Here is a 14,685-nt window from a genome sequence, read left to right as displayed (position 1 = left end):
AGAGTATAACCACCTAGTATATCAGAATACGAGACCTTTCAAACGAGATTTCAGGGGTTACCTATATATCCAAGTAGTGTTCCCCACGAATTTCACCAGTTTGAAATTTTAGGTTTATATCCCGAATAAATCTACTAAATGTACGAAAACCTATCGACACATCATTAGTGAGACTGTTTAACTCATTTTATCTTTCCAAATCTTTAGCATACTGTAATTGTCTAGCTGATGTACTATCATTTTCCCTATATACACAAGCTCTTTTTCAATTTTATCATGTTTTTGGATTTTTTTCATTTTTTTACTGTTTTTGTATTTTTCTGAAAATAAAATATGTACAACTATCTATCTCCCCCTAAATACCAAAACACGTAAAAAATCGACAAACCATCGCAGATTGTTTCTCATCTTCATCCGCAACAGTACTCTCATCAACGCTCACAACCCCATCCGACACCGAAAGCAATTTCATACCATTAAGTTTTAACAAATATTGAAAGCGATTTTTATCAAAAGCTTTGGTATGCAAATCAGCTTTTTGTTCGTCAGTGTGGATTTTCTCAATTCGTATCAACTTTTTCTCGAAGCAATCGCGAATAAAGTGATGACGAATCTCAATATGTTTAGTTTTAGCGTGATGTTCTGGATTTTTAGTTCTATTAATCGCGGCCTCATTATCAACAAACAGAGGTGTGTTAAGAAACTGCAAACCGTAGTCGCGCATCTGTTGCTGTATCCACAGGATCTGAGAGCAGCAACTGCTAGCAGACACATACTCTGCTTCACATGTAGATAGCGCCACAGATGTTTGTTTCTTACACTGCCAAGTAACCAATCTCGGTCCAAAAAACTGGCATCCTGCAGTTGTTGATTTCGCATTAACTTTGCAGCATCCGAAATCTGAATCGGAAAACCCTTCGAGCGTAAAATCGCCTTTGCAAGGATACCACAACCCCAATGTGGGTGTGCCTTTCAAGTAACGTAAAATCCTCTTCACAATAATCATGTGCGATTCTCTCGGGTTAGACTGAAATCTTGCTGCGAGGCACGTTGGGATGAATGAAAATCCCTTCAGGAAGTTGTTCAACTTGTAGTCCCAGAAAGAATTTCATCTCCCCCATTGAAGACATTTCAAATTTCTGCTTCATCACCTGTTCGAAATCTTTGCATAATTTCTCATTCGTCGACCCAAAAATAATATCGTCTACATAAATTTGTACTATCAGAAGATGACCATCAACGACTTTAGTGAAGAGAGTGGCATCCACTTTTCCACGTATGAACTGGTTAGCGAGTAGATGTTGAGACAAAGTCTCGTACCAGGCTCTTGGCGCCTGATGTAGACCGTACAACGCTTTGTCCTGCAAATAAACTTTGTTCTTGTGGATTGGGTCAGTAAAGCCCGGCGGCTGACCAACATAAACCTCCTCTTTGACCTTCCCATAAAGAAACGCTGATTTAACATCTAACTGAAATACTTTGAAATTCTTCCAAGACGCAAATGCTAGGAAAATTCTGATAGCCTCTAGTCGTGCGACAGGAGCATAGACTTCGGTAAAATCAATCCCCTCCTGTTGACTAAAGTCCTGAACAACAAGTCGAGCTTTGTTCCTTACAACCACTCCTCTGTCGTCCCTCTTACATTTGAAAACCCATTTTGTATTAATTTTTCTTTGACCGTCCGGTAGATCAACCAACTTCCACACACCTAACTTCTCAAACTGACTTAATTCTTCTTGCATCGCTATGACCCAAGAGTCTTCAGTAAGCGCCTCTTTGTATGTCCGAGGTTCGACCTGCGAGATAAAACAACTTAATGAAAATTCAGTTTGTAAAGGTGCTACTGTAGAATAAAAACATGTTAAGCCCTGGTCAATTTGACGTCTCGTCCGAACGCCTGATTGCAATTCTCCTATTATCAACTCATCTGGATGATAAGAAAGAGTTCGCGGCATCACTTCGCTTGGAACTTCTACATTTCCCTCCAGATTAGTAACATTCTGCTCTGCATCTTGTTCACCAACTTGGTTTGTTTGACTTGACAACTGGATCTGCTCCCCCTCAAGATCTGAATCACCATAGTAAAAAACTGGCATGTTTTCAGCTTCTTGATCATCATTCACCTCTGACTGACTACCAGGAGCAACTTCATCATCATGTTCACCAGCATTACTAGGACCTGCTTCATCATCATTTGAAGTCTCCCGAGGTCTGCTAGAATACTCTGCTGGAAACCTGAGCGACGATTCATATTCTCGTAAAATATCCAGCTCATCAAAGAAATCTTCCTCTTCCTCTGATTCTTCTCTCATGTCAAACGACTCCCAAAGTTTGTCATAATTAAAACGCCATGAATCACCAGGATTCTGAGGCGGCATTGTATAACCCTGACATTCAACATTTGCTGCTTCAATAATACGCTTTTCGCTTGGAACAAAGACACGCCGTGTAGGACCTGAATATCCAACAAATATTCCTTCAAAGTTCTTCGGACTAAGCTTGCCATGTGACTCTATTACCGTACAGGGTGACCCAAACGGTTCTAGATATTTCAAATTCGGCTTGCGTTTATTGATTAGCTCAAAACACGTCTTGTTGAACTTCTTCACAGTAAGAACTCTATTGAGAGTATAGCATGCAGCAGAAACAGCTTCAGCCCAGAAATTGATTGGTAACTTGGAATCTGCAAGCATCGTTCTGGCTGTCTCGATTAGCGTCCGGTTCTTGCGTTCTGCAACTCCATTTTGCTGAGGAGTGTACGGAGCACTAAACTCATGCAGTATACCTCTTTCATCACAGTATTCCTCCATCTTACTGTTTTTGAACTCAGTACCATTGTCACTTCGAATTCTACAAATCGGTCTCTGGTACAGATTCTCAATTTTCTTAAACAAAACTACCAAACTATCAAAGGTTTCGTCTTTCGTTTTCAAGAACATGACCCACGAAAATCTGGAGTAGTCATCAGTCACGACCAAACAGTAGGAATCTCCTGTTATACTCTTAACATTCACTGGACCGAACAAATCCATGTGAAGTCTTTCCAAAGGTCTCGAAACTGAATTGACTTGTTTTGTAGGGTGTGACTTTTTCTTCTGTTTACCTCTGACACAGCTTATGCACTCCCCTTCCAGATGAAAACCTTTAATATTCACTCCGGTGACCAAGTCGTTATGCACTAAATGATTCATTTTCCTTAAATGAATATGCCCCATCTTTCTGTGCCATAACCTTGACTCTTTCTCCGTTGCTCTAGACACAAAACAATGAGCCTGACCCGTGGTTGTAGTAGCAACGCTCATGTCCAACACGTACAGATCGTTGACTCTTGGTGCTCTCATGATGATCCACTCTTCAGGTATCACAAAACCCGGTTTCAAGATCAAACATTCTTTGTCGGTGAAATGAGTAGTATACATCCTGTCACAGATCTGGGAGATACTCAGCAAGTTGTTCTCCAGCTCAGCGATGTAGTTAACTCTCTCAAACGTGATAATACCATTTGATAATGTTCCTTCACCTATGATCCTGCCTCCTTGATTACCCGCAAAACCCACATAACCACCATTAATGTCATTCACATCATACAGCAATGCGGTCTTCCCTGTCATATGCCTTGAAGCTCCACTATCCATTATCCACCTGGATACAAGTTTTGGAAGATCCTGCACATAACAAATCATCATTTAAACAACTTCAAGAAAGATGTCGATTCATGCTTCGCAATCCAGGAAGCTCCGGCAATTCAAACTGTTTAGTCAAACATAGAGTCCACCCAGGCCTCATCAGCCTTAGGTGCAACCTTGACTCTTGCAATTTGAATTTTGAAATTTTCAGCCTTGAGAGGCGGAAAATTTGCATCATAATCAACAATAATTGGCTCTTCAGCCTTTTTCTCCTCAGAATTTGAAACTTTCTTCTCAACTTTTGGTTCAATTTTAGGTTTCCACACCTGTTGAGCTACAGCAACCCTCTTATAAACTTTATCATTTTGATATACCAGCTTCTTTACGGGTTCAGTTTTTACATTCAAGTTGTCAATTTGAACATTTTTCTTCCCAACAACTTTCTTCTCAACATACATCGGTGTTTTACCCTTCACATCAACTTTCTTTTGTTGAACCTTCACAGCTTCAGTCTTAGGCTTCACATATGTACACTTTCGTGCAATATGACCAACCTGGTCACATCTAAAACAAGTACGAGTATCAACTACCCTACTCGTGCCTTCAGACTGAGCCTGTGAAGCTCTCTTCTCAAAAAATTCTTTGTTTGATTTTGTAAAAATTTCTTTTTCTTCATCAGCAAGTGAACTTGAACTATTCACAAACTTTTTCTTTTCGACATACCTCTTGTTTGAAACATTTCTTTTATGAAATGGTTTACCCCCCTGATAACCACCCGACCAATTGTTTCTGTTGTTATTGTAAAAACGTGGTGGATAAACAGCTTTCTTGTTGTAAACCCTTTCTTTCTTTCGACTCAGATTGTTCACTGCTGACAACTCGACTTCGACCAGTTTGAAAACATTTGTCAATTTGTTCAGATTAACATTCTCTAATGGAAACTCAGAATCCGAAAACAACTTATCCGATCCCGACATCTTGTACATGACAAGATCAGATTCATCATATAAGTTGTTTTTGGACTTTTGCTTCGGAATGTATTTATCTAGAAAACACTCATCCTCCTCAGAAGTGTCACAATCCGGTTTAAGCACTTTGTCTATCACACTTTTCACCACATCATTTTGGACACCCTCTTCATTGGAAGACGTGAACGTGACATCAATGTTTTCAGGAAGTGTAACATCACTTTCTTCCTCAATTTCCATCAAACTAGACTGCTTTTTCGTGTAGTTGTCTAAAATTGGCGGTGGAACTTTGTGAAACCCTACACCCGTTCCATCAGAAAACACGTCCTCACCAGCTTTGTTTTTTCCTATAGGTTTGGGAACGATGTGCTGCAAAACAAAGCTAGCTGAGCTATAACTGTTTAATTTCAACTGAATTCTTTCATTTTCAATCTCAATTTCTTTAACCTTAAGTTTTAAATTTGCAATCTCATCCAGTTGTTCATTAATTGATTTTTCTTTTAATTGCAACACAGCTCTTAGATGTTCGTTTTCTTTGAATGTTTTTCCGTTTCGATCATCACTGTCTTTCACAACACTTTTAAGTTTCTCAAATTTTTCGGAGATCTGACGGTTTTCCAGAATTAACTTTTCATTTTCAATTGTAATTTTGTCACATTTAGTGGTTAATTCATTAAACCGTTCAGTTGAAACTTTTAACTCTGTGTCACGATCGAGAATCTGATCTTCAAAAGTTTTAACTTTTGATTTCAGATTTTTCAATTTCTCATCATTCAAATACGTGACTGTACTACAAAAATTGCATTGTTTGTTGCAATTTTTGCAGTCAACATTTCCATCGACTTTATTACCTGACCTGGATGTTGACACACTTTGACTGACCTTCTCTTTTGACTCAGAAACAGAAATAGAATCTACCTCAAGTGCTTTCGCAGCTAGCACTTGGTCAGTCACTTTCTCTGAATTCTCCGTATCAACCATCTTTGATCTCTCAGTCTCTGCGTTTTCTTTCTTCTCTCTCTCTTCTTTTTCCTTTCTCTCTTTTTCTTTCTCCTCCTCAATCATCTTCGAAGTTGGTGTTCCCCACCACTTATGCTGCCAGTATTCATCATCTTCTTTGTACTCCTGAATGATGGCTTCAATATCTAGCGTTTTGTCATCAACTGCCACATTGCCATACCGATCAAGATAACACTCCCTGTCTGGATCCCAACGATTTGCTCTTCTTGCTTCCAAGTACACACCAGAAAGTCTGATAATCTTTGTTTCAGCAATCAACTTCCTGTATTGATACTTCTGTTCCTCTGTTCGATCATCCTTCCAAGGAATCGGTTCATCATGACTTGCCATGAAAGCATAACCAATGGCATCATCTTCCGGCAAAACCTCTTTGCTACAATCGTAACCCTCATCATCATAGATCACAGCTAAAGCTCTTGACTTTTCTCTTTGCTCTTCAGCCTGCTTTAGTCTGGGCGGCTCCGATTTATTTTGATGATATATTGCCTTCTTGTAATAATCGTCACGAAATGGATTTTCAGATTCATCAACGTATGCATTCCGACATTCTCGCTTGAAATGGCCCTTTTGTTTGCACTTAAAACACGTCACTTTTGACTTATCGAACCCAAGCTTTGTTGACGGACCACCAATTGATTTCCTCCCGGTAATTTCCATAAAACGTTGCGCACGTCGCACAGCACTTGCCATTGCCCAACGAATGTCAATAAGCTCCATTTCCTCGGGATCTATCTGATCGTAGTCTTCTTTGGTCAAATTTGTATTTCCGATCTTCCCGGCTACCAAACCTTCATAGGACTCCAAAACAGACGCTAGAAAAACCATCTGTTGCTTGGCCGATTCTTCGTCAAAGTTTTGTGCATTCTTCAAATCGATTGCAATGTTGCATGAAAACTTCGCATCAGAACGATTTGTAGAAGACGTAGATCCACTATGATACCCACTGTGACTTCCACTACTTGAACTGCTTTGACTTTCTTTGTTTGTTGAAGAAACATTCTCAGCAGAAAATGCCGTTTTCGGAGAAGAAGCTTTCGGCATCAAGCTTTTTGGATAATACAGATCCAGATTCTGCTGATAGGATGAGTGATTAACTTTGTATGTTTTCTTCAACTCTAGCTCATGACTTTCAAGTTTCTCAATCACAACATCTGGTTTCAATTGGTCAGGAGCAATAGTGTTCTTTAACATCAATGCATAATATCTCCAATCCATCTCATCAGGTAGTGAATCAAACAATTTATCAACTATCTCATCATCAGGATAATTGATCCCATGTCGAACAAGTTCCAGCTTAAGATGACCAAACCGTTCAATCATTTTACCCACTGATTCATTTTTCATACACCCAAACATATCAAATTCTTTCCGAAGAAGTTTCTTCTTATTCTTTACAATTTCCTCGCTTCCTATACATTTTGCTTTCAGTTTTTTCCACAAATCTTGTGCATTTGAGTAATCGATCAAGGAAATGATGTCTTCTCGGACAGATTGAAAAAGCAATGCTACACACTTTTGTTCTGCCACAAAAGCATCAATTTCTTCAGTTGATCTCAACGCTTCACCATTCTTCTTGCCATTTGCATAGCCATTTTTCATGCTTTTCCAGCTTGGAAATGCAAATGCCATCATCCAATCCTCAAACTTAGTTGCCCACCTACTATAATCCTCTATAGCCATAAGCTTTGGGGGTTTGTTGAATGTTCCGAATGCGCTCTCGGACTCCCATGCTTCTTTCTTTCTTTCTTTCGGCGGACTTTTATCTTTATTGCTTGATGACGTATCGTTGTTGTCCGTACTACCTGAGAATGCGTACATATCACTGAACGGATTTAAGAAAATATCATCCATTTTGATTGTACCTGCAAAATCAAACAATACTTAGCAAAATTTTTGATTTTGAAAATTATCAGAACCACAAAAGCGGTCCAGAGTATTTTCAGAAAAGCGATCCAGAAAATGTCCAGAAAAGCGAGTCACAACTTGTCCGTTCGAGCGGTCCTAGGTATGTCCGTTCGAGCGGTTCAAGTACTGTCACAAAAGCGATCCAACTTTCGTTTGTTGGAGCGAACCTGAAGTGTTCGTATGAGCGGTCCAAGTATGATCGTTCGAGCGGTTCAACACTATTGTCCGTTCGAGCGATCCAGAGAGTCAAATTGCCCGAAAGAACGATCTCAGGTGTGAATTTGAAGCGATCCAGACAGTTTAGGTCCAAATAAGCGATCCTACGTCCGAAAAAGCGATCTACAGATTTTAACAAGTTTTTACCATTTTTAGTCCGTATTTTCACCTGATTCTTTCTAGGGTTTGTTAAAAGTGTGTTTTACACGTTATATTTAATTTTCAGACAATTTTGACCGTTGGAACTACTGGAAACTAAAAAATTGTGAGAGAAAGTGAGTAGAAAAGAGAGATTTCTGCAGATTTGTGCTGTTGTAGTATGAACTCCTCGTCCTGAGCTCTGATACCACTTGTTGGACCGTTCTATGACCCGAAAAGTCAGTCGAAGTAGTTCATCTTCACATACGAAGGCGGAATCAACGTAAGTAAAGTAACAACAGCTAATCCTTTTAATTCCTTGTGTTTGTATTGCTTTCTGATAAAATTTCAGCAGAGTTTCGACACCTTAGCACATACACACATTGTTTCAAATGAAGAACCGCTCCTCCCTATTTATAGTTATCATGGGTCGCTTATGTGACAGTCCAATAAGCGATCCAGCACCTTGTCACATAAGCGATCCTACCTTAATGTCCTAAAAGCGGTTCCAGTCTAAACCTAATGACACAAAAGCGGTTCTCAATACATCAATGACAAATAAGCGATCCTAAGTCTATATTACTCAATATTTACACTTTGACCCCTTTAGACCAATCTTGACTTCAGACTTTTTGTAGACGCAGTCAACAGACATTCCGTGCATCAACAAAGATGAAGATGTCCTTCTGATTGCAAAATGTTCGTATATATCAGGCCTAGGCTTATGAATTAATAAATTAGTTATAAATAATTAAATCCGTATATATCAAATTACCAAAATGTCCTTCTGATTGCAAGTAAAATTACTGAAGTACCCTTACTTTTAATTGTGATTTTTAACTGCGTTAGAGGCGGGGAGCAAACTGGCAATAAAATGGAAACATCAGGGAGTAAACTGTAAACTGGTTATTTTTAAAGGTTTGGGCAAAACCATTAAAGTGACCAAACCATAGGGAGCAAAACGGAAGTTTACTCTTTTAAAAAATATTCTTTTTGTTACAAAACAAATTCAAAAGTGTAAAAAAAGATTACTCGCGTTTTTTAAATATTTATTTTTTAATTTTTATTTAAATTATATTTTTTAAAAGTTTTTATACATTGTTTCTAAAGACACTTTCTCAAATAGTATTTTGATTATGTTTTTTTATTGAACATCTTTACAAATAAATAATAACATTTTTCTTATAAAAATAATAAAAAAAAGGTTTTGAAATTTCTTTTTGAAAAAAGTCTATATTATGTTTTTTCCTCGTTTAGTTTGTATTTTAAATGTCTTACTTTTATATTTTTTAATACTTTAGATGTGTTTATAAAATAATTAACAATTTATATTTATCAAAAAAGTAAAAAAAAAAATTCTTTTAAAAGAGCGTTTATAGCCAGAGCACATATTAATCATTCAAACCATCTATGTAAGTGAACAAATAAACAATATGTACGAAAATTATTTTATCAAACTGTAAATTAACAATCTATATAAATTCAAATTTAATTAATGTAAAGAGTATGTTATAAACAAGTTAAAACCAGTTTAAGACTTTGATCGAAGTGAACACTTTTCTAAAGCAAAACAAATGGATAGGGTTGATTCACAAATATTGTTCTCTTCTTTATTTTAAAAATATATTAAACTTGTTGATTTCAAAAATATATGTGGATTTTTTTGTAATCAAAAGTAGGTGATTCGAAACCAAAAGTCACATAAAAGTATAAACTTAATTATGAATAATCATCGGTTTTCGACCACGAATCAGATACCCACTTCAAGTCGTTCCAAAATAAAAAAAATTAAAATATTTAAAATAATAAATATAAGACAGTTAAAATACAAACTAGACGAGGAAAAAAATATAACGTAGACTTTTTTCAAAAAAAAATTCAAAACGTTTTTATTATTGTTTTTATATGAAAAACGTTATTAGTAATTTGTAAAGATGTTCAATAAAAGAAAAATAATCAAAATACTATTTGAGAAAGTGTAAAAAATATCTGAAAACTTTTAAAAAATATGGTTTTTTAAATAAACATTTAAAAAAACGTCTAGAATTTTTACATTTTTGAATTTGTTTTGTGACAAAAAAGAATACTTTTAAAAAAATGACTTGTTTAGGGGGTAAATATGACAAGTTTAAATGTGATTTTATAAAAAGGAGGTATAAAAAGTAACAAAAGGGAGTTTTTTTCTCTTCACCATTAGACCATGCGTAGTGGGCAATATTCACCCTTGGGCGTTTTGCGCCATGTGGCAGCCCAGTCAGCAATGAGGCATTATTTGGTGTTTTCTAAAATGGGTGTAGTGGAGATATGAGGATTGTGGGGTTGTTTGTAATCAAATAAAATAAAAAAAAAAACAATTCAAAAAATGTTATTGGACAAAACAATGCAAGCTCAAATCTGATTGGTCAATTCTTCCCCCTCTTTGCGTGATTTAAAAAACGCCCAAACCAACAAAAGCCCAATCACGCCCATGCGTAGTGGCAAAGGGGCAATATTGAGCATGATTAAGCCCCAAAAACACCCAAATTTACAACCACTACGGATGGTCTTAGTTCTTTATCTTGTTGTCCTTGTTAAAAACTTTTTCACAACATCCAATTCTCGATTAGATTTTTTTTGTTTCACATTTCTATAAAACCCAATAGAAATTGTTTAATCATTCAGTTATGTTATTTTTTTTTAAGAAACTTTCATTAAACGGCAAAAAAAAAAAAACTCGTCTCCAAAAAGGAGACCGAGCCGCCTCGAAACACTTACATCAAGTTAAAATTACACCACGAAACTCAATCACAATGACTATCTTTATGTCTACATTTATACCACAAATAACCGCACGCTTTCACCTCCGTAATAATATCCGCCACTTTAAGATCGATACCTCTAAATACCATATCATTTCGAGCTCTCCATATACTCCAATGTAGTTACATTATACTTAGCTTTCCGTCCAATCCAGATTCGATCTGATCTCCCCTAATGTGGTATTAATTACCAAGATTTAACTAGATCATCATATTACGATAAACACATCACGTGCCATTTTAATTGTTTGAGATTTACAAACCGAACCCTATTCTTTCAAATTAAACCCACTTGGCCATTCCAACACTCGTATAAGTAGCACTCTTCTTCCTTTACTTTCATTGCAGTTTTTGAATCTTTCGTTAATACAAAAAACCCACAAAATGGATTTAATCTTTCTTATACCCTTTTCATGTCTTCTTTTTACTCTATCCGGTAAGCTTTTAAACTACAACCTTTTTATTTTATGTTTTTATAACACCTACTAAATCTACTTCTAAATATTAACAGGTGCTGCGATTGACCCCACATCCGGGGTGTGCTACGGACAACTCGGTAACAACCTCCCGTCTCCCTCTAAATCCGTCGAGCTAATTAAGTCCTTGAAAGCCGGACGAGTAAAGCTCGACAACGTCAATCCCAAAATCCTTACCGCACTTAGTAACACCAACATTCCGGTGACAATAACCGTACCCAATAAAATCATCACCGCAATCGCCTCCAATCAAACCCTAGCCGACGAATGGGTTACATCCAACGTTGCCCGGTTTTACCCCAAAACCAAGATCCAAACCGTTCTTGTCGGCAAGCAAGTCCTCTCGCAACCCGACAACGTAACCTGGTTTAATCTCGTACCCGCAATGTACCGAATTCGGAAATCGTTAGTTTCACATAACTTGAAAAAAATCAAAGTTGGTACACCTCTAGCCATGGATTGTTTGAACACTTTTACCCGCCTTCGAGCGCGAACTTTCGATCAAATGTAGCGAATACCGTTATAAAGCCGTTGTTACACTTCATCAACCATACAAAATCATTTTTCTTTGTTGATGTCTACCCGTATTATGCTTGGGCATCCGACCCGAAAAACATTGATCTCAACTATGCTCTACTTGAAGCGAATACTAAATGGTATTTGGATGAGCCTGTCGGGTTATTTTTTACCAATTTGTTGGAGCAAATGCTTGATGCGGTGTACTTTGCTATGAAAGGTGCCGGGTACCCGGATATCCGATTATCCATCTCGGAAACGGGTTGGCCAAACGGGGGCGGTGTTGACCAAAGCGGAGCAAATATTCACAATGCCGCGGTATACAACAAGAATGTGATCAAGATATTGACCGAAATACCACTAAGAGGTACCCCGTATAAGCCCTTTGTCGCACTGACATCGTTTATTTCGGCTTTGTACAATGAGAATCAGAAACCGGGCCCAGAAACGGAGCGACATTTCGGGTTGTTTTATCCTAACGGAACGAGTATTTACCCGATAAATTTGTCGGGTAAATCAACGTGAGCCTTAGGGGATATTGACAATTGGGAAATTTTATGTAGTTTTAACAATGTAGGTGGTATTGGTCCATGTTTGTTTTATTGGCTGTGATGTTATAAGCATGATTGCAAAAGTCGCTAGGCGCTCCCTAGTCGGTTGATCGGGGAGTTGAGAGTACTCGGTCTAGGCGGAGAGTACTCGGGGAGTACTCGGACATGTTAAATTATAAAGAAATTACTTTTTGAAGGTTAAATATATGTCAAATAACATAAATTTACTAACATTTATAACAAAATACGTGAAAATGATATTCATTCTTTAATATGATGGGCATAGAAATTATGTTTTATTATTATTTAAGTCAAACTAGGCTCGAGTTGACCTACTAGATCCAATTCTCGCCGAGCTTGACCGCGTTTGACCGACTTCAAGTAATTAGGCGGAGTCGAAGAAAGTCGCCTCAGCAGCCTACCTTGTAGCGACTACTCGGAGAGTACTCGGCCTTGTAAACCTTGTTTTACAACCATGGTTATAAGTTACAAGTTATGTGACATTTGGTAGAGTTTTTTTCTAAAATAGTGTTGTGGGAAAAAGTATTTACCATTATGGTGTTGCTTCAAAAATATTTACCAAAATAGTGTTTTTAGAGAATTTGTTTTTCTCGCTCTTAATCTAATTGGACAACTATAATTTTGGTAAAATAAAACTTTGTGGTATAATTTTGACCTAGAACCCAGTTTTGACCAGCTAGTCGGGAGGCCCGTTTTGCCAAGCTTACTTATTTGGTAGATTATTAATTATAAATTCTTTTTTAAGCACATATCAAGTTGAACATAAAGGAACTGGCTTTCATCATAATTCAAAATCTAAACTCGTCTCGCTCTAATGGCCTCTAGCTATCTTCTTACATACGTACTAAAGTAGAGAGCACAAAGCAAAAATCATGACGTATCAAGTGAGTCGTACCTTAAGTTGCTTGGCCACATCTCGGGCAGATGATCCAGGAACTTCAATCCAAGCTTTTGAGAAAAGTGCACAAGTGGTTAGCATGAAGACCAAGTAGAACAGAGCATGGAACGGGTTGGCTGCCATAACCACCAAGCTGATGCAACAACAATTGAAGAACAGATTAACATCAACTAAACCAGCTAAAACCAGTTTGTTTGAAAATAATAAAGGTGTATCTCATACCTTGATGGTATGATGATACTTTATTGATGAACAATGCACAGGAAGACGAAAGGACCAGGTGAGGAACATGTATGAAACAAAAAAAAAACAATTAGGAATCATGGAACAACTTAATCCCCTGTTGTGCTTGTTTGTACTCCACAATATCCTTAATCTTTTATTTTTCATTAACTATTGCCTAGTGATGGTTCATATCCATTCCAAAATACGTACGATTCAATCACATCTACACCTCCTTCTTCTGCAGTTTTACCAATCACATCTATACCTTTTTTTGCTAGTTAATACCATGTACAAACTGTGGACCAGGTGCTAACATGAAGCTTATCTACAAGTCCTCATGGCCTTCCCATTTCAAAGAACCTAATGGAGGAACTGGATAACAATTCAAATTTATTACATTAGTCATTAGTCACAATTTAAGTTAGTCTCAGTCATCTCCCAATGAGCCAATCTATTTGAAAAGAATACATGTAAGTGAAGCTAATCTTACTGAATATCCGCCAGAACCTTAATTCATCAAGACTTCGTCTCTCTGCTGTCACCAAATATCATCTACCATCTTTTTACTCTAAAACATGAAAAAAAACATGTCTCTCTGCTGTCACCGAATATCATTTACCATCTTTTTACTCTAAAACATGAAAAAAAAACCTAAATCTAAGTATAACATATTCAAATAACGGACAAAATAGAGTATATGTTCTGAATTGAGAAAGTCAAATATATCGATTGAAGAATCCATTGACAATTAAGTTCCGTATAGAGCAAACTGTTGTTAATAGGTACAATTCATATTATTCATAGACCCAGAGTCAAACTAAAAACCCCAATTATGAGAACATGAACATAATATATCACCACTACAACTTAATCATGTTAAAGATAGAGGACTCTCTTAAATTATCCCGGACTCCAAAAAGCAGGGTTTAATAGATAGGTTGATCAAATTAGTTTATTTTATTATTTAAATAGAGTTTGAGTTGGGTTAGAATTAGTTTATGTTTAGTATAACTACTAGGTTATGTAATTAGTTTTAGGGTTATTGGATTTTAATAATCCTAATTCACCCGTCCAACTTTAAAAATTCCCTCCAATAATCCCAACTTCTAAAAGTTTGGCCGCAATTAATCCTTTTCTAGCATAGGTGCACTCAAATCAATTAAGTAGTCTCTAGGTGTAATTATATCTATTGAGGAGACCAAATTCTTATATGTTTGAAAAGGATTAATGGCGGCCAAACTTTTACAAGTTGGGATTATTGGAGGGAATTTTTAAAGTTTGGATTATTATCGGCCAATAGGTGAAACTTACGATTATTAAAATCCAA

The 14,685-nt window shown here is 36.9% G+C and overlaps 1 long non-coding RNA gene and 1 pseudogene across 1 annotated transcript; one reads left to right on the top strand and one right to left on the bottom strand.

The window, feature by feature from the left end:
• Nucleotides 1–11,055: 11,055 nt before the first annotated feature.
• LOC110927803 lies at nt 11,056–12,248 on the top strand (annotated as a pseudogene).
• An 882-nt stretch (nt 12,249–13,130) lies between these two features.
• On the bottom strand, nt 13,131–13,863 carry LOC118479721. Its single transcript, XR_004860297.1, has 3 exons — nt 13,849–13,863; nt 13,356–13,730; nt 13,131–13,266 (listed from the first exon to the last, which is right to left on the bottom strand). It is a non-coding gene; the product is annotated as an uncharacterized LOC118479721 (long non-coding RNA).
• Nucleotides 13,864–14,685: the final 822 nt, after the last annotated feature.

Source organism: Helianthus annuus, chromosome 1 (assembly GCF_002127325.2).
Source record: "Helianthus annuus cultivar XRQ/B chromosome 1, HanXRQr2.0-SUNRISE, whole genome shotgun sequence".
Classification (NCBI taxonomy): Eukaryota; Viridiplantae; Streptophyta; class Magnoliopsida; order Asterales; family Asteraceae; genus Helianthus; species Helianthus annuus.
This window is presented reverse-complemented; position numbering and strand designations above follow the sequence as displayed.